A 26,277-nucleotide genomic window follows, 5' to 3' on the forward strand; every position below is an offset into this window, starting at 1 on the left:
CAGGTCTGAAGCTATAGTGGTATGGGTACGCCAAATCAGTGTTTTGGTAGCTTGGAGAAGTGCATGGATATAGTAGACTTCGATAGTTCTTTATTTAGCTAATTAAACTGTCAAATGCTTATTTGACCAACTCCAGGCAAAGGAAAATAATATCCTGAGTTTTTGGAAGGGGAGGGGAGGCCTTTGAAGGGTGAGGTATAACATTTAAATGAAAAACATCCAGCCTGTCTTTGGGACCTCACTGTCTTTCTTCATTTGTGTTGACGTTGCTTGCTTAGCAACTACCAGCTCCTTTACTAACATAATAGTATTTTCATGTATTAAATTTTCCTGTATTTATTTTCATGTATTAAACTCTTTAAGGCTCACACAGCCCTATGAGGCAGTGTCTGTTATTACCTTCATTTATAGATAAGGAAACAGATTATGCAAGTTGCCCAAAGCCACATATCTATAATGAACAGAGGTAGAACTTGGATAAGCATCTGGGTCCAGTGTCTTCCCTCTAAATGCATGCATAACACCATCTGTTACTTAGAGATGAGCTCTGAAGAGGCAGCCCAGATGAAAGAAAGACTTTTCTAGGGCACACAGAACTGATGGCAACAAGCAAATTTTCTGTTGAGTCATTGCGATTGTTCTTAGAAACCACAGATGTTCAGAAGGGGCTTTAGAGATCATCCAAGCCAACCCTTTCAATTTACAGACAAAGTAACCAAGACCAGAAAACCAAACACCACAGAGTCAAAACGTGGTAAGAACAAGTTTTCTTTTTGAAACTAATTCTAAAGTCTCTGAGAAAATGAGTTTTAATTTCTACTAAAGATTCAAAGCTAAACAAAAGAAGAAATTTCTTCATATTCAGAACCGTTAAGCATTGAATGGATAAGAGGAAATTATGGAATCTTTTCAATTTCTGTAATATTTGAAGAAGTGTTTGCCTAAAACAAGGGTGATGAACCTGGGATAAGTGGTTATCTGTTGTTTTCTCTGCTTCCACTGACTCTTTTCTTAGGAATGACGTCCTGATTTTTCTCAGGGGAACATTCCCTCAGATGCCCTCTGTCCAGGCCTGTGCTCTGGTGAGGCTAAGCCTCTCCATCCTGGCTGATCCAGGCTAGGCCAATCAGAGCTGTGCATTCCCTTGGACGCAGCGATTGGTTTGGGGTTGGGCACAGCATAGAGGCACCAAGACTCTAACCTGAGAATATTAAGGAGGCATGAGTTTTCATTCAGGTTTCTGAGAGAACACCCCGTTGGGGAGAGCCTTCTTGAGAATGGAGCCAACACAGGGAAAGCAAGGGGGCATTATTTGAGCCACTGGATGCAGCCCTCTCTAAATCCAGAAATCCTTGCATTTTTGGATACTTGAGTCCATATGATTGTAGTCATAAGGAACATTTATTGAGTGCTTCTTAAGTATCAGGTAATGCTGCAAGAACCATATATGGGTTATGTCATTCATTTCTCAAGACAGCCTTATTAAACAGTTACTATTATTATTTCCATTTTATAGGTGAGAAAACTGTTTGGAAGGGCGGACTAGTAGCCTAACACAAAGGTGGGCAGGAATTTGCGCTCAGCCCATCTAACTCTTGGACTTGGATTTTCAACCATCTGCATTTTCATTTGATTCTAAAAGACAGTTTGGATGCAAAAAAGATTAGAAACCACTATCACCCCCCCTTTGTTAGAGACTAGATAATTGCTCCAGATCTTTTTTACAATTATAACAATTCTATATTGTATTGCTTTTATGTTTTGCAAAAACAGCAGCTGCTTTCATTTTAACTCTGCATCTTGGTTCAATCTGGACAAACAGAGTGCTTTTAATCTTGTTGAAGTGATATTTTCACTCACAAATTCAAATCAGCCTGATTTTTCTGTTGATGATTAAACTATTAATAATACTTTGGGTTTTGGAATTGCTTGGCCCGTTTTTAAACACTGCAGCCTAAAAGGCAATGTAGACAATTCCTCAGAGCTAAAGGAATTGTTCCTCTATTACCAGACCCTTATTTCCTGGCTTGCTGCTTCCATCTTTAATGGTGGAGTGTTTCTTTTGATGGCGGCTCACTTATAAAACAGTTGCATTTATGAAAACTCCTAAATGGGCATCAGTGCTCACAAAGGGGAAATGGCTCTTTGGAGAATAATGGTTGATTACTTGTTCAGTGAGAGCAAAGCTTTCCATTTCCACAAAGAAGAATTTTGGGGCTGTTTATGAAATTTCTTTCAATGCCTCAATATCTAGGAACTTCCCAGGGCCATTTCAAACAAGTTTAACAGAAAGTCCAAGCCCCCAAAAGAATGTTTACAGGAGGTGTTTTAGGAGGCTTGTCTGGAAGCTGAGGGTTCTCAGCAGGCAAGTCAGTGGGGAGGAGGAAGCAGCTAGGATTTGGCTTGGCCAAGTCAGGGTCAGCAGCTCACTGCACAGAATACATACCTTACCTCCTCCTGCTTGTCTCCCCTTCTTACTTTGTGAAGATTTTTCCAGCCCCCAAATAGTGATAAGTCACAGAGTGGGCTATGATCAGGATTAACTAAAAGGAAGGGAAGGTGAGCCCAGACGCTGCACACCCACCTCCATTCCCTGCATTTCTCCATTTAGATTACCCCTTACTCTTGTGCCCTCCAGCTGTGGTCTCTCCCACTTGACTGAAATGCTACAACTTTTCAGTTACAACTTTTTCTTTTTCAACTTGTGTTTTTTTCAACTTTTTTTGTTTTAATTTGGAAAAAAAAGGTACAAGCATATGAAAAAATCCAAATAGTCCAAAAAATTTATAGCAAAACTGTCTTTCACAGAGGTGGCTATGGTTACCACTTTCTTTTTTCAGTTAAGGACTTGTCTTGGAGATACTGATCTTTCATGGAATTCCATTCTCTATATTAGGATTAGTAAAACTCCCTATTGATGGTGTAGGAGAGGAAAGACCTTCTCTGGTTAAAACACAAAAATCAACTGAGTAAATTTAAAGATCAAATTGACTATATTCAAAGATTCAGCATCCCATCTAGTGAAGCAGGAGAGCAAGGTTCTTGTTTCAGAGTCAAAGAATAAATCTCACAGACAAAGGAGAGTGAGCAAAGTGATAGAATTTTATTAAGCAAGGATACAGAAAAAGCTCTCAAGAGTGAGAGGGTCCCAACGGGTTTGCCAACGTGGGCCTCTACCAGGAGTCTTTTATTTAGAACTGAGCAGGGAGCTTGTGGCCTTAACATTCTTGTGACATCTTGGTTTGGGTAAGGACTGGTGATAACATCTTTAATGGCTTACTTCTTCTTTGGGGTCTGGTCACAATGTGACTGCCAAGAAAGACCCTTCCTCTGATGCCCAGGGCAGGATGGTCTCGTTTGTTCCCTTATCTCCGGTTTTGTTATGCCTGAGCATTTCTGGGATTTTTGGTAAGCCTAGTCCCCTACCTATGTCTCCCTACCTAGCCCCTCCTGGCCCTTAATCAATGAGACTCTTCAGATGTATATCAGTGGGTCATATACTTGGGGGATGATTGCCAACATTTATTTTGGGGGATAGAGATGGGAAGTTTACAAAATAATTTTTAAATGTTAAGGTAGACTTACAGGATCCTGGGGGGTTAGGCTAAGATTGCCTTTTGTCCTTTGCAAAGTGTCAACATCCAGGCAGTTGAGTCCCTAGAGGACTCTGCCTCTTTCAAGGACTTGTCAATGGGCTGTAAGTCATAAGGAAATTTAATAATTTTTCTTCTGCCTTTGTTTCCCATATCACTAGCAAATAGAAAGGAGCTCTGAGGAGCTGTATTTTTAGAAGCAGTAAGGAGGTGGGATGAAGAAATCATAAACACAAGAAAGGATTGTTACAGGTAGGGTCACCTTCCTTTGTGGGAATGTGGGAGGTCTCGTGAGTGCTGACCAGGTAATTACAGATTGGCAGTTAAAGGTTGCATTCCTGGGAGTGTGTGATGATGGAGGAAATGGTTGGGGTTCAGAGCCGATGGCCAAGAAAGAATTTTTGAGACATCTTTGGTGCAAAAAAGTGGTTTTATTAAAGCATGGGGACAGGACCCGTGGGCAAAAAGAGCTGCCTTGGGGTTGTGACCAGTGACTTATTATATACTTCCAAGTTGGGAGTGGGTTAAGGATAGCGTAAGTCTTTAAGGAATTTTGGAAACAAGGTTTCTAGGACCTTGAGGGGGCTAGGTAATTTTAGGAAAAAGGTCATTAATACTGTCCAATGAAACCCTAGTCATGAGACCCCTCAGATGTATATCAATGGGCCACATGCTTGGGGGATGATTGCCAACATATACCTTGGGGATAAAGGAAGTTTCCAAAGGAATTTTTTTATGTTAAAGTAGACTTACAGGACCCTGGGGGTCAGGCTAAGATTGCCTTTTGTCCTTAGCAAAGTATTAGCATCGAGGCAGCTGAGCTCCTAGAGGAAGGTCGCTGTGCCTGTTTCAAGGACTTGTCAATGGGCTGTAAGTAGTAAGGAAATTTAATTTTTCTCTTTTGCCTTTGTTTCCCACATCAGATGACACTGCCATTAAGTCTTGACTTCCTGTTGTGGGGCCAAGTAACTCCATTTTGGGCCTGTTCCTTTTTTTAACATCTCTACTCTCTGGTTCAAAAATAGCTGAGTTTATGAAATAAGCTGACACCAGGCGGGTTGACAGGAGAAAAGCTATACAAATGTGTTTTTAGTATTACATGCATACGGGCAACACAGGAAAAAAGAGTGAATATGCTAAAAAAAAATCCTTTAAATTTGAGACCTTATATACCATCTTATTAGGGGAAGGGGAGTGGGATGTAAACCTCTTAGGGGAGAGTACATGATTTTTAGGAAAGATGAATGAGCCCTGTTGGGGAGGAAGAATTTTCTCTGTCCTTCAAGTTTCTTCTAGCTAGACTAAGAATCAAATTGACATGAAACAGATTAACAGGAGAAAATAAAATTTAATAGCACACATATAGGGAATTCACACAGACATAGAAATTTCAAAGACAGCAATGCAACATGATGCTTATTTGAGCTGAAGAGAGGGGTAAGAGTCTGAGGATACAAAGGAGAGAAAGCCCATTAATGGGAAGGTGAAAGGAGATGTTTGGGAAACAAAGTTTGCCCTGTTATGCAGATAAGGTAATAACTCTCTTCCTATACACACTGGCAGTTGAGGGGGACATAAGGAACTTTTCCCGAATCTGTTGGGTTTTGATTGCTTTTAATTCAAAATAATGTTCATGTCCAAGTGGCCCATCTTGGGGCAGCCTGCCCTTGGCCTCTACAGTCCTTAGAAGAATAGATGAGAGGTATGACGGTTTGTGACAACATTTGTCTGGGTGTGGTGTCCACTTCTAGTTTTCTCTCCTGGGATAAGAGTCAATACTCCCTGATTCATGACAGTTGGAGGATGTGTCTTTACGGCAAAGAAGTGGAGTTCAGAGAAAGCTTGTCCCTGCATTTGCTTTTCTTCATATACCTGCAGCTCAAAACAAATCAACACACTGAAGTCCCACATTGTTGGGCAGCATGTCCGAACTCCTACGGTCGATATTAGGTTTTTTTCAGTGTTGCTCTTTTAGAGTAAGCTGTGGTGAACATCTTTTTGCTCATGTGGGAACATTTCTTTAAGATAAATCCTTAAAAGATGTATTGCCACATCAAATCAAATTTTCATCTTTTAATAGATATTAAGTTTTCCTCCAAAGAAGTTATGGTCACTTAAGACTCCCACAGTGTATAAGAATGCCAGTTTCCCACACATGGCCAAATTATATTGTTATTTAGAACAAATCTTTGTTATTCTGATTGGGAAAAATGACATCTAATGGTGGTTTCATTTGCATTTCATTTGAATGAGGTTAAGTACTTCCTAGGCATTTAAAATTCCTTTGGAATTCTTTTTGTTGTTGTTAACTGCTTCTTCAGGGCCTGTGCCCTTTTTTCTATTGGGTTGTTTTTTTTCTTACTGATTTGGAAGAGCTCTCTATAAATTGTCAATTAGCCTTTATAGTTATATGTGTTGCAGATATGTTTTCCCAGTTCTTAGTTTGTCTTTCAAATCTATTTATAGTATCTATTACAATTTATGTTGCCAAACTTATCAACCGTTTCTTTCTATAGATTCTAGATTTTGTGATCAGGATTAATGAAGAGGTCTTTATCAATCAACAAATTCAGCAACCACTCCTTTTCAATCTCTATAGCATTTGACAGTTCACCATTCCCTCCTTCCTCCTTCCTGGATCTCTTCCTAACTCTTTTACTACTGCCAGCTTCTTTTCTGCATCATTCTACTCTTTTCTTTGACCTGGACATTCTCAAGTGTTCCTCCATTGGAAATCACCATGAGTGACAAAATCTGATCATAGAAATCTAATTAAAAATGTAGAGATGTTAGAAATCTATTTAATTATTTCACTTAAATGGGACATGTAATATGCAGAGGACATTGAATTTGTCAATCTCAACTTTACCATATTAAAAAATGAGACTACTCACATGGGATTACAATGCTTATTAGTTATTTAGTTTATTGATTTATTTAAACCCCACTTGGTTCCAAGAAAGATTTTAGGCAAAAGGAAGATTACATGCAAAGATTGCTTAGTAAAATGAATAAAATAGTTAGAAATACCCAAGAATAATGGCATAGTTAATTCTCAACTAACCAGAAACATAATCTTTTTGACTAATGTAGTGTAGGAGAGGAAAAATAATTTTCCCTTTACCCATCTAGGTTCTAGATGGCTGTAATAAAAGACAGACTAACAAGATAAAAACAAACAGAAATTTAATAACATGTGTACCTCCTGATCTCCATTTCTTCATAAAGAAGAACATATTTAATCTTTACGAAAGGAAGAGATTCAAGGTATGACAACTCAATGTCAACATTCTGAATCTCACTTCTTAATGGTCCTTAGCCTAGATAAGTGGTTCTCAACCATCTGGCAACCTTTTTATTGTTATCACTGGGGAGTGTTACTGGCATCTAGTGGTTGAGGCCAGGGACGCTACTAAACATTCTAATAATCATAGGACCTCCCCAAAACAAAGAATAACTCATCCAAAATGTCAATGGTTGAGAAACCATGGTTTAGATAAGAGAAAAATAGAGCTGACTGGATCCTAAACCAGAAAGAGAGCTCTCACCAGGGATAACTTTTTTCCCCCTACACTATCACTACCACCCTCTTCTCAGGTCTCCTCTGCCAAGAACTACACTTCCCAGAATCTTCTTCCCTGCAGGCTTCTGGGTTTGAATTTGCCAGCAAGAGGAATTTGCACGAGATTTGGAAGGTGGTGGTGAGGAGAGGCCATCATTCTTGGGAGGGCTTTGAGGCTGGGCACTGCAGCTTCTCATACCTCTGAGGGAGTACATATTTCATTGCTGCAGACCGAGAGAGTTGGTAGAAGCTTCCTCAGAGAAACTCAAGAGTTGTAGTAGTTTGCTGGTGAGATTTGTGAGCTATTTGCTTGGGAGTCAGGTTGCAGCCTTCCTGCCCTCTGTTTCCCTAGCTCTCCCTATACACTGCCCTAATTTCCATATTAAGTTGCTTGATTTCTGTAACACCTTATAGCAACTCAGTTTTCTTAACCTTATGCAGAGTGGGACAGTTGGTATCAGTAGTAGGGTGCTGCCTTAAGTGCATGTGGCGTTGGCTTTGCGCCAGGCAGTGAACAGCAAAGAAGAGGTTAGAAAAAGTCATAACACATGTACTGTAGTGGAGAAACATTTGATAAAACTATTGTCTATGATGACATGGAAGGAAAATGTACCTAATGAACTCCTGGCATTGGACAAGGTTTCAAGGTGGAATGTTGAGGCCAAGAACTGATTATAACAGTTATATTTAATAAGGTGCTACAAAAAAGAGATGAGCTCAGAAATGATCTAGCTAGTTTGCAAGCAGAATTGAGAGGGACTGTAGAGGAACCAGAAATTCTCAAATAAGTAAGCTCAAAGAATGGAACTTTTAAAAAAAATCTCTAAACAGTAAAAGATAAAATTGAGAAATCCTTTGAGTTAGAAAGGCTTACAAAACTCCATCTCAGGGCAATAACCAAATCAGAGATGTGGCCATCATGTCTTTTGTTAAGACTTCTGTAAGATCCTTTCATCAGGACAAAATGGCCTTAGCAAGGAGATGAAGGGCATGGTCTTATGAAAACCTGACATGACCAAAGTCTCTGAAATTAGGGAGAGATGCAGGTTTCCAAGAAAATTCTTAAAGCTGACTGGAATCAACTACACTTTTTTTTTTAAACAACAACAAAATCTTGAGAGAGCTCTGCTGCCATATGTATCACCAGCCTAAATGAGACTGTGATTGTTCAAGATGTAAAAGAACTCTTGGGAACCTGCCACTTCCGGGATGACAGTAGAAGCAGCTCCTCAGAGTCACTCAAGCAAAGCTGGTGGAAAATATTTTTAAATAACCATTTAAAGTTTCTGGAGATTGCTCATACAATCAATGAAGAGACACTTATTCAAGAAAATCTACTGAAACTTGGTAAGAACAAGGACAGTCTGTGGTGATTGAGCTGTTACGGGTGCCTTCCTTCCCTCCCTTGCCCATTCAGCTTGATGGAAGCTCCACTCCAGTCAGGTGTAGCCAAGAAGACAGGACTCTCTCCCCTCAGCTCCCAGTCAAGGCTTACCATATCTCATTGGGAGGGGCAGGCTGCCAGCATTTCTCATCCCCTTCAACTCCCAAGTTGAAGATGCTAAATTCTTGGTGAGTGTGGCTGCCATCTACCCTGAGAATAATAAGTTGCCACTCGCCCCAGAATGAGGTAGATGTGGAACCAGTCTAAATCTAGAACTGCTGCTTGAGTCAGAGCCACCTCAGTTCTCCTTGGACACATGAGTTAAAAAAAAAACATAAGTATTTGTAATTTTAGTCACTAAGATTTTGAGGTATGTTTCATGACACTACTACAGTCCTAATGGTGGTCCTGGGGCTAGCAGTAACCACATTCCCTCAGGTCCTAGAGGTCACTGCCCGTCTAGACCCTATCTTTGACACCAAGGAGAAGTTGCTGAATAAGAAGCTGCTCCATTCCCTGCTCAGGTGTGTATGTGGGAACCAGAGGTGGGGGGGGGGGCAGTAAACCAGGACCACCTGCTTCAGTATTGGCCAACGGAGACCATGACTAGCGAGTCAAAGGACTGCCCTTTCTGAGGAATGGGAAGTGGTACATGGGCAAAAAACCATGCAGGTTGTGGAAGTGGCATTTCCAAAAACAACTTGTAGGGAAAAAAATCTTTTCTAAACTGGAAAGAATAATAACAATAATTTTTAAATCAATCCTAAGAAGAAAAGCTGAGTTAATTTCTGTAGTCTCCATAGAAAATAATTACAGGGGCGCCTGGGTGGCTCAGTTGGTTAAGCGTCTGCCTTCGGTTCAGGTCATGATCCTGGAGTCCTGGGATCGAGCCCTGCATCGGGCTCCCTGCTCAGTGGGGAGTCTGCTTCTCCCTCTGCCCCTCACCTTGCTTGTGTTCTCTCTCTCTCGCTCTCTCTCTCTCTCTCTCTCAAATAAAAATCTTAAAAAAAGAGAAAACCTTTAAAAAAAAGGAAAAGAATTACAAAATCATCATATGAAGTGGTGTTTAAAGAATATATAACCTAAAGTATAGAAAGGAGATATGCTAGGGATGTATAAGGCAGTTAACTAATAATAAAGTATGATGCTAATTTTAATGTTCTGGTGTTTGTCAGCTTTTAACATTTGTACTTTGTTGTGATTTCCTTCCGCATTCTAAAATATATTTTCCTTTGCATGTAATTTTGTTTTTCATATTTTTTTAAAGAGAGTCACAAAGTTGTACGAGGGTATGAAGCTTGAAACTGAGGTAGCTGTCCAGTCATGGAGAGCCTAGAGCTGCCAGAGTCCCACTAGGTGACAGTGGATGAAGCTGACCCCAGCAGTGGCAGAGCAGGGGGATGGTGGGCATTTGGGTCCTTGTTCTCAGGGTTGAGGCTCTCAACAGGCCACATTGGAAGTTATAACCGGCCCTGGAGTTGTCACATTCTGAGCCAACAGGTTCCTTTTATCATTCAAGCTAATGTGAGCTTTCTTTCTTTCTTTGTCACTTTTAATACAAAGTCTCCAAATGGAAACAACAGTGGCCAATGCAATACATATAAAATACCATTCATTCTTTCTGTTCCTTTTGGGTCTTGTTGGGTCCTAGTTCAGACCCTCATTACTCCTCTGATTTTTTTAGGGGGGGGGGCCTATAATATCTTTTATTTGTATTGATTTATTTTTATTGAGGTAGAGTTGGCACACAGTGTTAACATTAGTTTTAGGTGTACAGCATAGTAATTCAACAACTCTATAGGTTATGCTCTGTGTAGCCCAACCATCTGTCACCATCCAGCGCTATCACAATACCACGGACTGTATTCCCTCTGCTGCACCTTTCACCCCCGTGACTTATTCTGTTACTGGAAGCTTGTAGGCCCCCCTCCCTTTCACCCATTTTGCCCATCCCCCTCTTATCTCAATCATTGAAAGAGTATTCTTGCTGCCAAAACTCAGTTTCTAAGCCCTGATTTCCATTCTATGAAGTGGGGGTAGCCGGAGCCCTTCCTCCACTCATATGGTTCTTGTGATAATTACCTAGGATTAGGCACATGAAGCGAGTAGGTTATTCCTTACTGGATAACAAGTGCTCAGTCCCTTTTCCCCTTTCAAGTCCCCTGCCCCCTTTGCTTGAATGCCTTATTTGCTTTGCAACAGATCATGCCACTCCCTCTTGAAGGAATTTTCACTCTCTGTTGAGTAGAGGTGACATTCCTTAGCATGACTTTCAAGGTTCTATCCCTATAGCCCCAAGCCACTCTACACCTTCGTGCAGTCTGTGAGGTGTTTGCTGTATCTGGAACAAACTGGACACGTTCATCTCCTTATGCATGGTGTCCCTTAAACTGGGCACTTTCTTTTCCTTTCTTGGCTTCTCAAACACCCGTTAGCACCTGTCTTGCTGCAGAAGCTCTCGGAGATCTCCATATCTCATTTCTACATCCCCAGCAGCACCACGGCACTCTGCTTGCACGTCACCCGAGTATTTCTTTTATTTTGCCTTTTTTTATAGATGATAATTTACAGGATGTGTCCCTACTAGGCTGTAGGCTCCCTCCAGGCTTCTATGTCTTTTATGTTTTTCCCACAAGACCTTGCAGGGTGGAAGGAGCCCAGTTTGGTATAACTCAATTAAGACTTCAGCCCTTTCAGGGCACCTGGGTGGCTCAGTCGGTTGCGCGTCCACTCTTGGCTTTGGCTCAGGTCATGAAATCAGGATCATGAGATTCAGCACCGTCAGGCCAGTTGGGCTTCCCAGGCTTCCTGCTGCGTGTGGAGGCTGCTTAATATTCTCTCTCCCCCTGCCCCTTCTCCCCCTCGCACACCCACTAGCCCCAGAAGGGTCTGTGCCCTTGAAGCGTAAGCATTCATTTTGATGTGGTTGGCATTTGGCTGGGGGCTGAGTAAAGTCTCTAAAGGGCTGCAATACTCAGTACTCATGATATGCTAGACTTTCTCTTCCTTTACAATTTTTTCTAAAATGCTGTGCAGAAGGAAAAAAGGAAGACATAAAAACTTGCAATTCTATCAACAAAGAGAAAGATTTCATATGTTTTCTTGTCCTGTATTTCTTGATTTGATAATGATCTGGAAGCCTGTAAATTGCTTTCCCAGCTTCTCCTTTCTCCTGTGTCCCTATTCTTCTCTCCATTTAGCTGGCATGTGCTTTGTTTTTTCCCTAAGTTATTCAGTAGAAATTGGAATTTTAATTTATTTCGGAAGATCTATGTCAATCTTACTCTGATTGGGGGTGGGGATGGGAACCAAGAGCCTAATAGGTAGGACTTCACACTGTAGACAAAGGCTTGAGAACTGATAAAGTCAGATGGCTCTTTGTAACAGCTCATAAATGTTGGGATGTCGTTATTTAAAGGTGAGAAATAGAATGGGATTTTCTTATCTAAAGCCCTAGCTTCTTTGGGAAATGACTTCTACCAGGAAACAAAGCAATTTCTTGCTAAAATTCAGATGCAACAAATCATGGTGTTCTGTATTACAGCTAGAAAAAAATTTGAATTCTTAAAATCGAAAAATGTTGTCTAGTGTTATTCCTTGATTTTCTTTTTTAAATCACCGAGATTGCAGAATCAGTTTGTTTCTACAAGGAATACATGGTTATGAAATTACATCATCTTTAAGGCATTTCAGCACAAATTAATTTATTCACACATGTTGCTGTGATCGTTTGCTTGGGTTCCTAGGCCTTTACCTTTGCATCATGTCCAGTGTGTTCTCTGAGATATTTTTGAGAGTAATTCTCTAAACAGGATTTGTGCTTCAGCATAAAATGTAGATATGTGATTAATAGAAGTTTAAAAATATGTTTTTGCAAATTGCTTGCCCTCCCCCTTTACTAATCTGTCATTTGTGCTAAGTGGATGTGGAGACAATTTAACGAATACAATTTACCACAGACTTGAGTAAAAAATAAATTTGATTCTGGAACACCACAAATTGTAGAATCTCGGAAATGAAAAGAACACTGAAAGGTCATCTGGTTTGTCCTTCTTCATTCAGACAGGATTGCACTTCTCATTACAGCTGGGTGAGAATCTATCCTAATTCTGAAGACATCCTGGAAAGAAGACTCACCAGCTTTCTCGTTATGGCTAATGTGAAACATCCATCACTTGTGGAAAATTTGTCTGAAGGACATCTAATTTCCTCATACTGGAGTTTATCCCATTTCCTTTAAATGAGTCTTCAGTGACGACCACATAAAATTTCTGTTAACCAACCATTTCAGAGAGACGAGATTGGGCATAAAGTGCTTAGAACAGTGTCTGGAACATAATAGGGTCTACAAGTGCCATAATAACAATTATCATGATTCTCATTGTAGATGGAGAGATCAGGGTCTTTGTCTGGTCATAAAGGAACACCAAGTAATTTGGGGATAAGCAGCTCCGACCGCCTGGTGATGGTTGATTTGGGTGTTGTATCCCGAGGCTGCATCCTGGCTCAGGGGAAGGAATGCGTGATTCATAGTTGACATGGGGGAAGGCAGGGGGCATGGAAGGGACGGCCACACTTGAGCCAGCTGTTGGCCATCCCCATGATGATGATGGCAGGCTCTTTGGGGGCAGGGACTCTAACTTACTAGCTTTGGGTCTGTAGGACTTAGCACAGTGCCCGGCATAGAAAGACACGTTACGAATTGAATACGTAAGTGTTGACTGTTAGAAAAATCACTCAACGGTATGTTATCATCTGAGTGGTATTCCTGTCTTTCAATATGGTTTTATAAGTTTTACAAATTTGCCCTTGAACATATTGCTGTTGCTCAGGTCAGCCTTCTCTTTTCCATCTTTTCCATTTTCTTTTATTTGGGCAAGGAGGTCCTTGTGACTCTCCTCTGAGGGTGCTTCAAGTTCATCCAGGCTATTTGTGAGTTAGAGAGGCCAGAATTAAACCCTGGGTCTCATTACAACCGTGAGCACTGTGAAGAGTTCTGATATTTAATGCTCTGTGCTGATGCTTCCTGACATCATGCTGGCTTTGTATGCACGTAAGGACTGATAAAGTTCAAAGTCATGTGAGGTGTCACAATGTTTCAGCTAATGGAATCAGAGGCTTCTGTGCAAAATTTTGCCCCGATCAGAGTTGCTGATCACTTTGCAAATCTAGCTGTAAAGTTCTTGCTGGGAGACTTTAGCATCTTTAGCTCAGAGGAGCTCTTCCATAGCCACCTGAGTCACGCTGTTAAAGCCGTCTGCTTACATGAGGCTGGAGATGAGGAAAGGTGGAAAGGGAACAAGGGAATCCTTTTTAGTTCTCTTAGAGGAGATGTCATGCTACTATTCCCCTCCACCTCCATCTTTTTGTGGTCCAAACTGTGCACTGTAGGATTTGTGTTTCTGGGGCTGAGGGTGGAGGGTGAATAGGGTGGACTGGAGCAGAAAGAAGGGACCATATCAAAGACGCAAGAATTTTGTATTCACCTAGGTCAACACGGGGAGGAGCTAAGTGCTGCTTTTATTCCATTTCTCTCAGGTTAGATGGAATTGCGGGAATGTGACTCTTCCCCTGACTGCTCCCTGTTATCTTCTCTCTTAGTCTGTGTCTCTTGAATTTCCAGAAAAGGAGGATTCTGGAAGTGGACTGTGGTGGATAGAATGGAGAAGCTTTTATATTTCCTTTTTGTGGCTAGATTGCCCTTGTCCTGGGGCCTGCTGACCCTCTGGAATGACCAGAGAATCCTATGGACATTTTGACTGAACCGGCCGCTCCTGGGTGGTACAGTCAAGCCTGGAGGGTGTGGGTACAGCAGGCTTTTGGGGATCCCTCTGACCTCATCAATGGCTTTGGACCTTGAGCATTAGCCCAGAGCAGAAGGGCTCTTGCAGACTGATGAGCAGTGAGCACATTGCTCTTTGTCTAATTCTTAGAATCCACACTGACTTCCTCTACATCACCAGCCCTAATCTTTTATGTCCATAAAAGTGCATCTTTTATGTGTGCTTCCTCTTCTTTTAAGTGAAATGACAGTCAGATGGGGCCCTCTTGCTTTTAGGAAGATGTGTGGTGCTGAGCTGGGGAGGCAGAGGGAGTGAATGGAGAAAAGCATCAGGTCCAAGGTCAGCCCATTCTCCTGCTCACTTCTTTCCCCTCTGTCAGCAGTGCCGGAGTTGGGCATAGAGAGTCTGGGCACTCTGTAGTCACATCTGTGTTGGGCCACAAATACACTGGCAATACCTTACTCTATATTTATAGTCATCTCATTAATTTAACTCAGACAAGTGTCCTTGGCATTAAGAGAAGGTATCTCAGAAGGTATCATCCTTGAAACTTTTAGACTATTCAGCAAAGGTCTTTAAGGTAGAGGCCATAATGCATGTCCCCAGTACTCTATTAACAGACAAAATAAGGACATTTTCTTTGATGGGAAGACAGCATAGCAAAGCAAGAAGCCAGCATTAGCCTACACGGTCAGGTGTCTAAACTCTGCCAAATGCCTGAGTTTAGTTTCTGGGTTTATTAGCTGTGTGACCTTGGGTGAGCTACTTAACCTCTCTGTGCCTCAGTTTCCTCTTCTGTAAAATGAGGATGCTATTATTATCAGGATGAAATAAGCAAACATACTTATAGGACTTGGCACATGGTAAGTGCTATATAAGAGTCTATTAACGAAATAAGCCTCTCTCCTCACTACCTGTTAACCTCTTGCCTTGGAGGGCCTGAATCAGTTGGTAGTCTTATCATTTGCCTCACTGGTCAGGCAAGACTGGGTATCTATTTTGTGGGGCCCAATACAACACAAAAAGACAGGGTGCCTTGCTCAAAAATCAGTAAGAATATCAAGGTGGCAGAAGCAGGGCATTAAATTAAGTGTGGGCTCTTCAGGGTGTCCAGGCTTCTGAGCAACCGCATAGGTCACATACTGGTGAAGTGGGCCCTGGGGTTGGAGTTAAGACTTCATGTACCCAACAAGGACTGTCTGGAATTGATTTCGGGAATGGCAGTAGGAGACCATCTCGAAACTCTTTGATGATTTTACCCCAGAGTTTCAGCAAGGTGCTTTGCATTGAATAACAAATGTAAACCATGTCACATACATCGGTAGGCAGTCTGAAAGGATTCGTTTGAAAAGGAGAGTACTTTTGATGGCAAAGGATCCAGCTTTTATTTTTTTTTTCCAGACTTAGCAGTTTTATCCTACACTTCCTCCAAGAGCTACGTGCCTCCACAGTCAGTAATGAGGTGTCAAGAAACCATGGATTATTGGGTGGGGCGGGCATGTGTGCCATGCTTAATGTAAGTGACTTCATGCAGAGAACTGAAATGACACAGATGATTCATTTACACATTTATTTTCTATCTTGCTTATTCTACCAGACTGAAATGGAGAACAATGCCAGCAATTTTATAGACATTTTGACATAAAGGAAACAAGCATTTTGATGTTGAACAATTGTACAGACTACTACATGCATCTAAGTATGCTGATTGGTGCAGAAATATTGAGTTGATCAGCAAAACTACTCATACAAAATCACATTTTCTTTTTATGGAGTTAAAATGCAGCAGATATGGGGACACAGATACAAACACCATTAAATGGGAGAGGAAGGCATTGTATTAATGGTGCAGGATGGACAGCGGAACAAACACGAGTATGCTAAATCGTACCCTTTTCACGAAACTGAAATCAGAACGCCTCATTTGCAAATATAACGAAAGAAAGCACGTGGAGGCAGATGAATGACGTAAGACGAGACTTACCACTTCTGCGGAAGCTTTAGCTTTTATTGAGAGTTCGTACTGAAAGTATTTCAACACCGTATAAGATGAAATGCTAAAGCTATTACGTGTATGGACAGGACAGGATAACCCAACTGAGAAATCTTAAAACATAAAATACTGATTGTGCTTCTTTTCCTCTGCAGCATTCAGAGCATTCATAGAGTAGTATGAAAACCCTTGGCAACATTGAAGTGAATAAAAGTGAATGATGCTTCATGTGACTGTGCCCATAAATCTAGTACCATGTGTAACTTAGAAATATGAAATCGTATTACTTAATGTATACAGCAATTGTAGGAGCTATTCATTTAACTTGTAATGTCTGATACTCTATATTCCTTAGGTTTTAAAAATAGTTTTGAGTGTTTTTAATCTGGGAGATGTTAGGGATTTAATTGAAACTATTAAAATCTCTACAACTTGGGGGGAAAAAAAAGAATAGGTTGCACGTCAACCTGTTTTATAGGGAAGTCACCCACGATTATTCCCAGCAAGGTTTTTTATGTGCATTAATTACTGATAGCTTTGTAGTTTTGCCATAATGTTTCATACAATTACTTTGTGACTCTTCACAGAGTTGTCCTGAGTTTAACAATAAGATTATAATTCTAACATTAAACATTGAATTAATGAGTCTGGGAGTTAGACGTGTTTGTTTTTAATAATATATGATTCTATTTAACCAAAAAAGCAGTGGATGATTCAGGCTCCCCCTCCTGATCCTAAACACACTCATGTTCACATGCTCACATATACAAACACATACAGCCTTCCCAAAAGCCAATCAGCTTTTCAAAAAATACACACGATGAACTTTCGTTTCCCCCCCTTAACTCATTTGGAGATGTGCCTTTCTATATTAGCTTTTCTTTTTTTTTCTTTCCTCTCCCTCCCCCTTCCCTTCTTCCTCCTTCCTCCTCATCCCCACCCCCCAAGATGCTGGTCTTTGAACATCTATACATGTTCATTTTGTAGATTCCCAACTTTAGTTTTTGGAGACCAAAGTGAAAATAAGGTATCCTCTTGACTACTGGACATCACTAGATGCGTCAGTCCTGAGGAATGTATATTCTTGGACTGGTGAAAACAGCTAACGTCAGACAGGTAAGAGTTCACCACAATATCTTCTTTTTATTTCACACATAACAGTGGTGAAAGAAACCATTTAAGGCAGGTCTACGTTGGCAATGGCAAATGATTTAAGCAACTAAATAGGAAAACCAGTAGCTATTTCTCTTTAGTTTGTTAGTAGGCAACACTTTTTAAATGGAATTATTCGACATATTTTAGACTACGTAGCTATGGTATAGAGATTTGTATTACAAGCCTGAAAAGACAGTTAGAAAATACTACCTCAGTATTTATGGTAAAGAACACACAGATGGAAATGATTCAGTGAGCCACTTTAACTAAAGGCGTGAGTGCACTGCCTCAGTCCTTTTTTGGGCTAGATGTTGAGTAAGCAGTTTATAGTCACGTTTGTACTGTGGCCTATGTACATGACACTGTCACATAGTGTGTCGACATAATAAGATGAGACAACCACTCAGCAGCTTTTAAATGCAGCATACACGGATAGTCAATATTGAGCTTTTATATAAGCTACGTAGAGACAGGTAATAACTACATTTAGTGAACTGGTTGGATGGTTTAATGCTTTATCTGAATGCTCTTTAATAAGCTAGGAGCTTTATTTTTTTGAGAAAACAGGTAGGAACACAGTATTCGTTAGGCTATAACTAAAGAGTAAGATCTAAACTGCCGTGCAATTATGCTTTAGATCATGAATTACTTTTCTAAGCATCAGACAACTGATTGAAACCCCAAACTAAGTAATATGTTATACTAAAGCTTTCATAAAATTCCTAGTCAAAACGGAACAAAACAAAACCCCCCATTAAAACCAAAACATTATTTTCAGTTTACCAGTGATGGATACTGGATACTCTGAAGGTGAAATTTTAGTGTATCTTGGAAACTCCTTTGCAGATTCAATGGAAGATCTTCCCAAAGTCAGTCTGTCTCTAATATTGGAGTTAGTTGCCCCCCTCCCTGGGTTCCCCATAATTTGGTCGGAGTAGCTGTACTTCATGTAAAGACTCTACAGGGTGCTGCATCATATGTAGTCCTTGGTCATGACTCGGCTCTGAAGCTCCTTGTGGGAAAGAAGGGTTCCATCTAAATTTTTTGTGACATGGCATTTTAAATAAATTGAAATAGAAAATGAATTTCTTCCTGTTACTTTTCTTGGTCTATAAGATTTTAATATTGACAAAAAAGCAAAACAAAAAGTCTCTGGTGAAGCCTAATGATAATCTGCACTTTAGAATATAAAAACAAATTTAATAAAGAATTCTTTTTAAATCGAAAGCTTTTATTCTCATTTTATAGGTTATTCTGGCAAATTGTCAATTGTGGCAAATCTGGAACCAAATTTGGTTATGAATTACTTTGTATATAAATATATAACTCCTTAGGTTCACAAATATTGAAAGAATAAAGATGGAAGAGTGTGTTGCAGTCACATGCATAAGTATGTTTAATTTTTTGGTAATAAGGAGAGTGTAAAAGAATCTTCAAATAGATAATAAAGCTAAAGTCTTATAATTGTAGGAAGCTGATTTTTCTTTAGAAGAAGGTGACATTTTTCTATTAAACATTAAAAATGTAAGGCTGTTAGGTAAAAAAAGAAATCGCATTACCTAAGTTGTCATAGCACGTCATTGTCCACATGAGGTGGAGATACATATCTACGTAAACAAATAGAATGCATATATAGGGAATTTAGCAAATAAAATATTCTCTATTTTAAAGTAACAGTAAGTGAAAATCTGCATTTATACTCACACACATTTAAAATTTTGAGTGTTTAGAAAGCCACAGAAAAATTTTAGAAGACTAATTAGCACAGAAATGTGCGTTGAACGGTTTCTTTTGGAATATTTTCAAAAAAGAAAACGAATACCTCCTGTCAGGTATTGTGCGTGGTGCTTTACTATATACCATCTGGTTTTTTAATTTATCATAGTCCTTTTAAAGAAACTCACAGTCAAATGAGAAATATTAATTTCAAGCGACCACCTAAAGATATTTTTATACAAAGAACTTAAAAAGAAATCCTAATCCATTTTCAAGTGATTTCTAATTGTATGTACAGCAAAGTACAATATTTCGAGATGGACTTTTCTTCACCCCAAATATCTTTTGCTGAAGTTCTGTTTAAATTGCTATAACGGTTTTGGCCAAGAACCATATAAAAACTACAGAGTAGTATCAATTTTCCCCGATTGAAATGTTTGCTACCATTGAAAGTGAAAAGGGTAATATTGGTATTTTCCTTTTTGGGTACTGCCCTGAAAACAGACACACTAATCGGTTGCCCACAGAAATATAGTGGAAAGTGCATTTAGGATGATATCGGTGACAAATCAGTAAGGTAGACACCACCTTTCTCATCAACCTAGCTATGTACCTTTGAAGTTCAAGAACTTAATAGAGGCTTTAAAAATTTTTTTTGTTAATGGGGAGAAAAATACAGTGTCATTGCTTTGATGGTCAAACCGTACTGTTAAACTGTGTTGAGAGTTCCTTTGTCCTCAGGCTTCTCTGACCGCCTGGACAGCTTCCTGTTATTCTTAGCTTTGGGCTTCAAGTTGCTATTGCTAACGGCTCAATTGGTCATGCCCTTAACTTGAGACCAGAAGTACTATAGTCAGGCAGACCCTAGGGGAGGATTGCTGGTGGGCACTGCAGACAGGAGAGGAATAAAAAATCTGGATGAGCAGGATCTCAGTTTGATCAAAAGAATCTGTTTCCAAACCAGGATGGTGAGACTTGAGAAGAAGGTAGAAGGGAGTCAGGTCAAGTCCCTTCCACAAATGGTTCCCGTTGTACCCAGGGCCCAGTAAGTAATGTTCATAAGTTGTCCAATAACTTCCCCTTTGAACATGTTTTCTCACTTACCCTCACTTCTTCAAACAAAGCAAAGAAGCAAGGAAACACACAAGAACTGTATAAAATAGAAAAGTTTTAGGGTTGAAAACAAGGTGCTAAGAGCAAGACATAGTCATTAAGCTGTCAAATGAAAGATTATTAAAAACGCTTCAGTGTGCTAATGGTACCTTATATTTGCTTAATAAACCTTTTTTATACATTCGCTGTTGAATTTTTAATGGTTTAATATAATACCTCTTTAAAATTGCATAAATTTGAAACTTGGCTATTGTATGACAAACCTGTGTTTTGTAAATTGCAGATTTTTCTTTTCTTTTTTTTTTCTTCCTTTTCTTTCTTTGGCTTTGAACTAAATAGGAAAATTTTGCCAATTCTTTAGTGAGATTTTCATGCTATATATATATACATATAATATATATATATTATATGTATATATATATATTAATTTTGGTGATAGCATTTTTTGGAGAAGTAATTTGAGTAACATTAGTACATATTACTTTCTATGTATCTGTTTCCTTTACAAAAATTCTCCTAATTTCAATTAAACATTATGATGTGAGTATTGCAGGTTAAAATCAGCCTAACCCATATGCTGCAAATAAGAACATTAGAAGTATCTTGATTTAAAGATGGCAGAAATTTGGCTGTAATAGAATTTCTGGCCGGCACCCACAGATGTCTCTTAGGAGTTTAGAAACCATCTATTTTTTCACCGGGGTCAATTCAGGGGCATTTCGGTTTCTATTTGTAAACTTCAGGAAGAATGGAGACTGTGGGTTTTGGAGTTAAACAACCGAATGACTTTATCTTCACAGGTTCATGATTCTTAAAAAAAAAAAAAATCACTCTTTTGAGTTCTCTCTAGCTTCCCGCTCATAGTGGAAAGGTCACAGTGCATTTACTGTGTAGTCAGAGCCCACACTAGGGCACCGCTAAATATTTAACAAAACCTGTGATTCTGTTTTGATTTGGAGGCGGCAAGTAGAAATATTCTGAAAGTGCCGTGCAGAAAGTAGCAACAATTTTATCAGGTATTTTGGAATAAGAAAAAGAAAACTGAGAAATGATCACTGCAGAAACGTCTAGGAGGTAGTTGTGATTTTGGCTACATGCACGCGTAACGGAAGGTGTAAAATGGTAGAAAACTTTCTTTCAAGTCCTCATTACCGCTTCCTTTCCAGGCAAATAGAGAATTGCACTTCCTCTCAGACCGACCACTAGAAGGCACTCAGCATGGAGAATAAACAGCAGATGGCAGCCCGCGACATCCTTTCTGAATCTGCGTGTCTACCTCTGGTCGGTTTTCACGATTCTGTGTCTGTTTCCCTGAATCTTTGATTTTTTGAAAGCCTACTTTTATTGTTTGGTATGCCATTTCAGAGCCTTTTTAGGTTAAAGTGAAACAAAAATAACGGAAAGAAAAACCATTCGGCCGTATCGTTTGCCATTACTGCCCATAGTGGATGGGGGAGAAGCTACTTGCTCATTAGATTTTCATCAGACCAGCAGGTTGTGATAGCTTCTATCACAGCATGGAGGCTGAGATTTAAAAAAAAAATCAAACAGAACAGTTATGGGAGTATAAAAACAATGATTTTCAACATCATTTTTGCTAGAATTATATTTCCTTTGGTGGAAGAGGGTATGTCTCCATTGAAATACACCGTCACTAGATCTCAGACAGCTACTATGATTTTAAACATGTATGTGTAGAAAGTGTTTGTGGTGGTCATTCAGATCCTAGAGTAGGGAATGAAATAAATAATTTGAGTCTGAGGGAACATAAAAATGGATTACAGGAATTCTCAGACTACAAACTCAAACATATCGCCATACTCTTTCCAGCTCACCCTGTGGAACTGGATTTCACTTGGGAATATAATCTCTTGAAATATGAAATCTCTTCTAGACGGTAAAATGGAGGGGATGAACTGTGCATAAATTAATTTCTGGCCCATGGAAGACAATAAATGTTAGTTGAATGAAATATTTTATCACAGCACTCTGCTACTCTCTGTTAAATCGTAAGAAATAATTTCTTCAGGAGAGATTAAACTTGGAATGATGGTCTCAGTTGTGAATTTCATGTCAATAGTAAGTCTAAATTTTATAAAAGCATATACATGTACCTAATATAAATTTCTCTGCTCAAAAAACATGTTTAATTTACTCACATATTTCTTTCTTTCTTCCTTCTTTTTTGTACTTGTATCTTTTGCTGGCCTTCGGTTGTCTTATTATTAAAGAGAATCTTCCCCACCTCCCTTTATATGTATTTTTACAGATTAAAACCCTTTGAGATTTAAGAAGGAAGAGATTATGCATTAATGGTAATGGTAAATAAGGACTTATGCAATTAACTCAGGCTGTTTTAAAAAGGCAAGTAGAAGAAATGATTATTGAAACCAATAGTATTATATTGCAGGACAGCATTACATTACAGTAAGCATTAACTTCAATAATATAGAACCAAGGTTTTGGAGTTGGGGCCTTTCCTCTTTCCTATTAGGGATGGGCCTTGGAGCATTTCCATTTTTTACTTAGATTTTTGTAGAGTCTTCTTTTTCTTTCTTTTATTTTTCTTTTCTTAGTTCTGTTTCGGTGAGGACAGTGGCAGTGGAAAAATATCTAATATATTTTCAAAGTCACATGGATCTGGTGAATAAATCCCCGGAGTCAAGCTATATAATAGAATTTTAAATATCTTCCATTTAGTAATTCAGGGGGCTAAACAAAGAATAGTGATACATTGCTAAAATGTTGCCTGTAGTCAATGGGAAGTAAGACAGACCATAAAAATGGTTTGTTTAAACCACATAACCATCATCAAACTATTAAAATATAAAATGTGTTATAGACTTTTCACTGGTATTGAATCTTGCTCTAGTTATTAGTGATAGACCATTACTAGCAATTTTGACAAGCAATATGCCTAATTAAAAAATTATTTTACAATTTATCAGATAAAGAGGAAAGACAACCCATAACCTCACTCAGTCAGGTTAACAATTTGTTATCTCATGTAAATCTAAATTGTGACTCAAAAAGAATTATGTATCAGACTTCTGTTTATGCCATCTGTCTATTTCTTAGGAAAACAGTTTGCTGGAAAAGCATTTCACTTGGTCTTGTCATCTGCTTCCCTGGTTTGATACTGAGTGATTTTTTCCATACTGAGAAGAGACATTTTTCAGTAACCCAAATGATCCTCAGCCTGGTTGTAAATGGGCCGGGCAGTAAGCTCCATGAGGCCAAGGGCCTTGGTGTACCCTCGCACCAAGCACAGTGCCTTCTCTGGAATACAGAGGTGCTCACCTAGTATTTAGGAGTATAAAACCTAGTTTTTAGTAACATAGGGGTGCTCACCTAGTATTTGCTGAATGAATGAACAGTGAAATGACAATTAAATTCAGTTAGACAAAATTTTTGAAATTAGACTAGAAGTATTTCTAAAATTCTACTTGTTTTTGTTTCAGAAAATCAAGTGGCTTCCTTCAGCCCTCTGCCTAATATGTATGTCATGTTACATCATGAGCTATGAAATTCTTTTCTTTCACCCGAGGGTGTGGATCTTATGACCAGAATTCTAAATTGGCAAACATATGCTAAAGATGGTCAATGTCATTTATCTTCAGCCATTACCATTGGGCATGATTCACTGTTGCTTTAAGCAAACGGCATGACTATAAATGCACCTCAAGGGTTTTATTTTGTTTTGTTTTTTACATAATTTCAGATACTAATAGGAAAAAAAAACCTAATGAAACATACTCTGGTACATGGAATGACGGACTTGACGCCAGATGACATGGATGAAGCCAGGTTCGACTATTCGCCAGTGACCTGTGTCAACTTGAAAAAAATGCATAACCTCTCTGGTCCTTTATTGCTAAACAATACCTAATTCAGAAGGCTGCTGTGAGGATTAACTTCAAGAAGAAACTATAAGTAGGGGCGCCTGGGTGGCTCAGTCGTTAAGCGTCTGCCTTCTGCTCAGGTCATGATCCCGAGGTCCTGGGATCGAGTTCCGTGTCGTGCTCCCTGCTGGGTGGGAGGCCTGCTTCTCCCTCTCCCACTCCCCTGGCTTGTGTCCTCTCTCTCACTATATTTCTATCTGTCAAGTAAATAAATAAAATCTTAAAAAAAAAAAAAAGAAACTATAAGTTACTTTACATACATAAGGCTTTTTTTTCCCCTATTCAAATTCCAAGAGAAAATAGTTGAGTTGTTGGCTTTCCCCAGCCTGTGTCTACATGAGAGTGAGACTGTTTTGACAAGAAATTAATGAGAACAGACACTTGGCATATACTCTCCTTGTTACCAGATCTAGTCACATCAGGACAATGCTTGATCTAAATGCTTGCTTCAAAGCAGTTGGTTTTGCCAGAGTGGAGAAATTTCTAGTGGAAATATTTAGAGACAAATTAGATCAACTCCAGGGACTCATTAATTATGTCACTCTTGTATTTGTGATCCAACCCAAGACATTTATCCAGTATCCATTTCTATACTTTTATGATTGACCTCAGTCTTTGAGCTAAGATGATCTTACGGCCATTTGCACTGTCTGTTAAGATAGCTAGAAGAATCAAATTAACCATTCTTGAGATCGTGTTATTTTGAGTTCATTCAAATAGTCTCTACTCACTGACGTTTGTCCTTGGTCACTGAGCTAGCTCCCGATGTGCACCCTTTCCCAGTAGCAGAAACCTCCAGCGCGCCCAAAGGAACCAGTCTATGTCCCCGTCATTCATGTAGTGCTTCTTAAACTAGGGATATATTTTCCAAGGGGTACAAAAGAGGTATATGAAGTCATAAGAGTATCAATTTTACTAGTTGGTAAGCACTATAAAACATCATTTCTTTTATATTGAAACATATGGAGCAAAATGCAGCATTTACATGAATTTTTAATGTAAAAATAAGACTTCAAAAGAATTCTGTGCTTGGTATATTTGCAGACCATTTTAGGCATACACACTTTCATTCTCTGCATCAGCTGCAGTTCATTGAAAACGTTTAGGAAGTGATGCAGAAGTGCATTCTGGGAGCCCTCGGTTCCCAAACTGCCTCCCTGTGAAACAACAAAGTCAGTTGTTGTTGTTGTTGTTGTTGTTTTTAGAGGAGCATTTTATTTTTCTCCTAGCTGAAGACTTTTGGCTCAGAGGGGCTAAGAAGAATGGAAGGTTAAGCTTCCCATAAGATGTTCTTGAAAATTCTCTGAAACTTAAAAAATATTAAAGGGAAAGAAGTTTTTAGGGAAAATGCTTCCAGGGTGGACTGTCTAGGATTCCTTATCTTGGTAAGATTTCTAACATTAAGCATTCTGGAGCAGGGTTCTTAGTAGAAAGCCTAATGGACACATGAAAGTGGGCATTAGTGAACTACCAGGGCAAAAAGACAAATCCACCTGTGCAGACAGATAAATGAAAAAAAAAATTGAGATTCAACAATACAGAGACATTAGAAAATAATTGTTTTGTTAGACTATGTCAAGAAAATGATTTTCGTGACTTATTTGCTATTCATCTAACAGCAGACATACCTGTTTGACTTGAAAAACTACATGTAGAAAATTTGAACACTCTAGATTTACAAAAACAGATCAACATTTCATTTTAGACACTGAAATAAGTATGAGTACTGTAAATATCAATGGTTAATGACCATAAACCCTTAAAGGTTATGTCTTGAGACAAACATGAAAACCATTAAGAAATTCTAAGCACAGTAAAAAAGAAACATTTAAAATTGTTTTTAGCAGTAGGGATGCTTGGATTTCAACTAAGATCAAAACTTGTTTTCTTATCTGAGATATAATGACCAGATTCTGTTAATAAATGTCATTCCTAAAGCCTTAAATTCTAAACATTTGGATTGTCTTTTGCCAGTGTTTTTATCGTAATTTTAAAAATAGAATACAATTTAGAATTTGTTTTTTCTTTAAACAAAAGTTGTGCTTTAAATTTGGTCTGGAATTTTCCCAACTCTTT

At 39.1% G+C, this 26,277-nt stretch overlaps 1 long non-coding RNA gene across 1 annotated transcript; it reads left to right on the forward strand.

Annotated features, from left to right (window-relative positions):
* Positions 1-624: 624 nt before the first annotated feature.
* Positions 625-24,441, forward strand: LOC118529332 (uncharacterized). The gene is made up of 2 exons (XR_013447854.1): positions 625-754; positions 17,303-24,441. It is a non-coding gene; the product is annotated as an uncharacterized LOC118529332 (long non-coding RNA).
* Positions 24,442-26,277: the final 1,836 nt, after the last annotated feature.

Source organism: Halichoerus grypus, chromosome 5 (genome assembly GCF_964656455.1).
Source record: "Halichoerus grypus chromosome 5, mHalGry1.hap1.1, whole genome shotgun sequence".
Taxonomy (NCBI): domain Eukaryota; kingdom Metazoa; phylum Chordata; class Mammalia; order Carnivora; family Phocidae; genus Halichoerus; species Halichoerus grypus.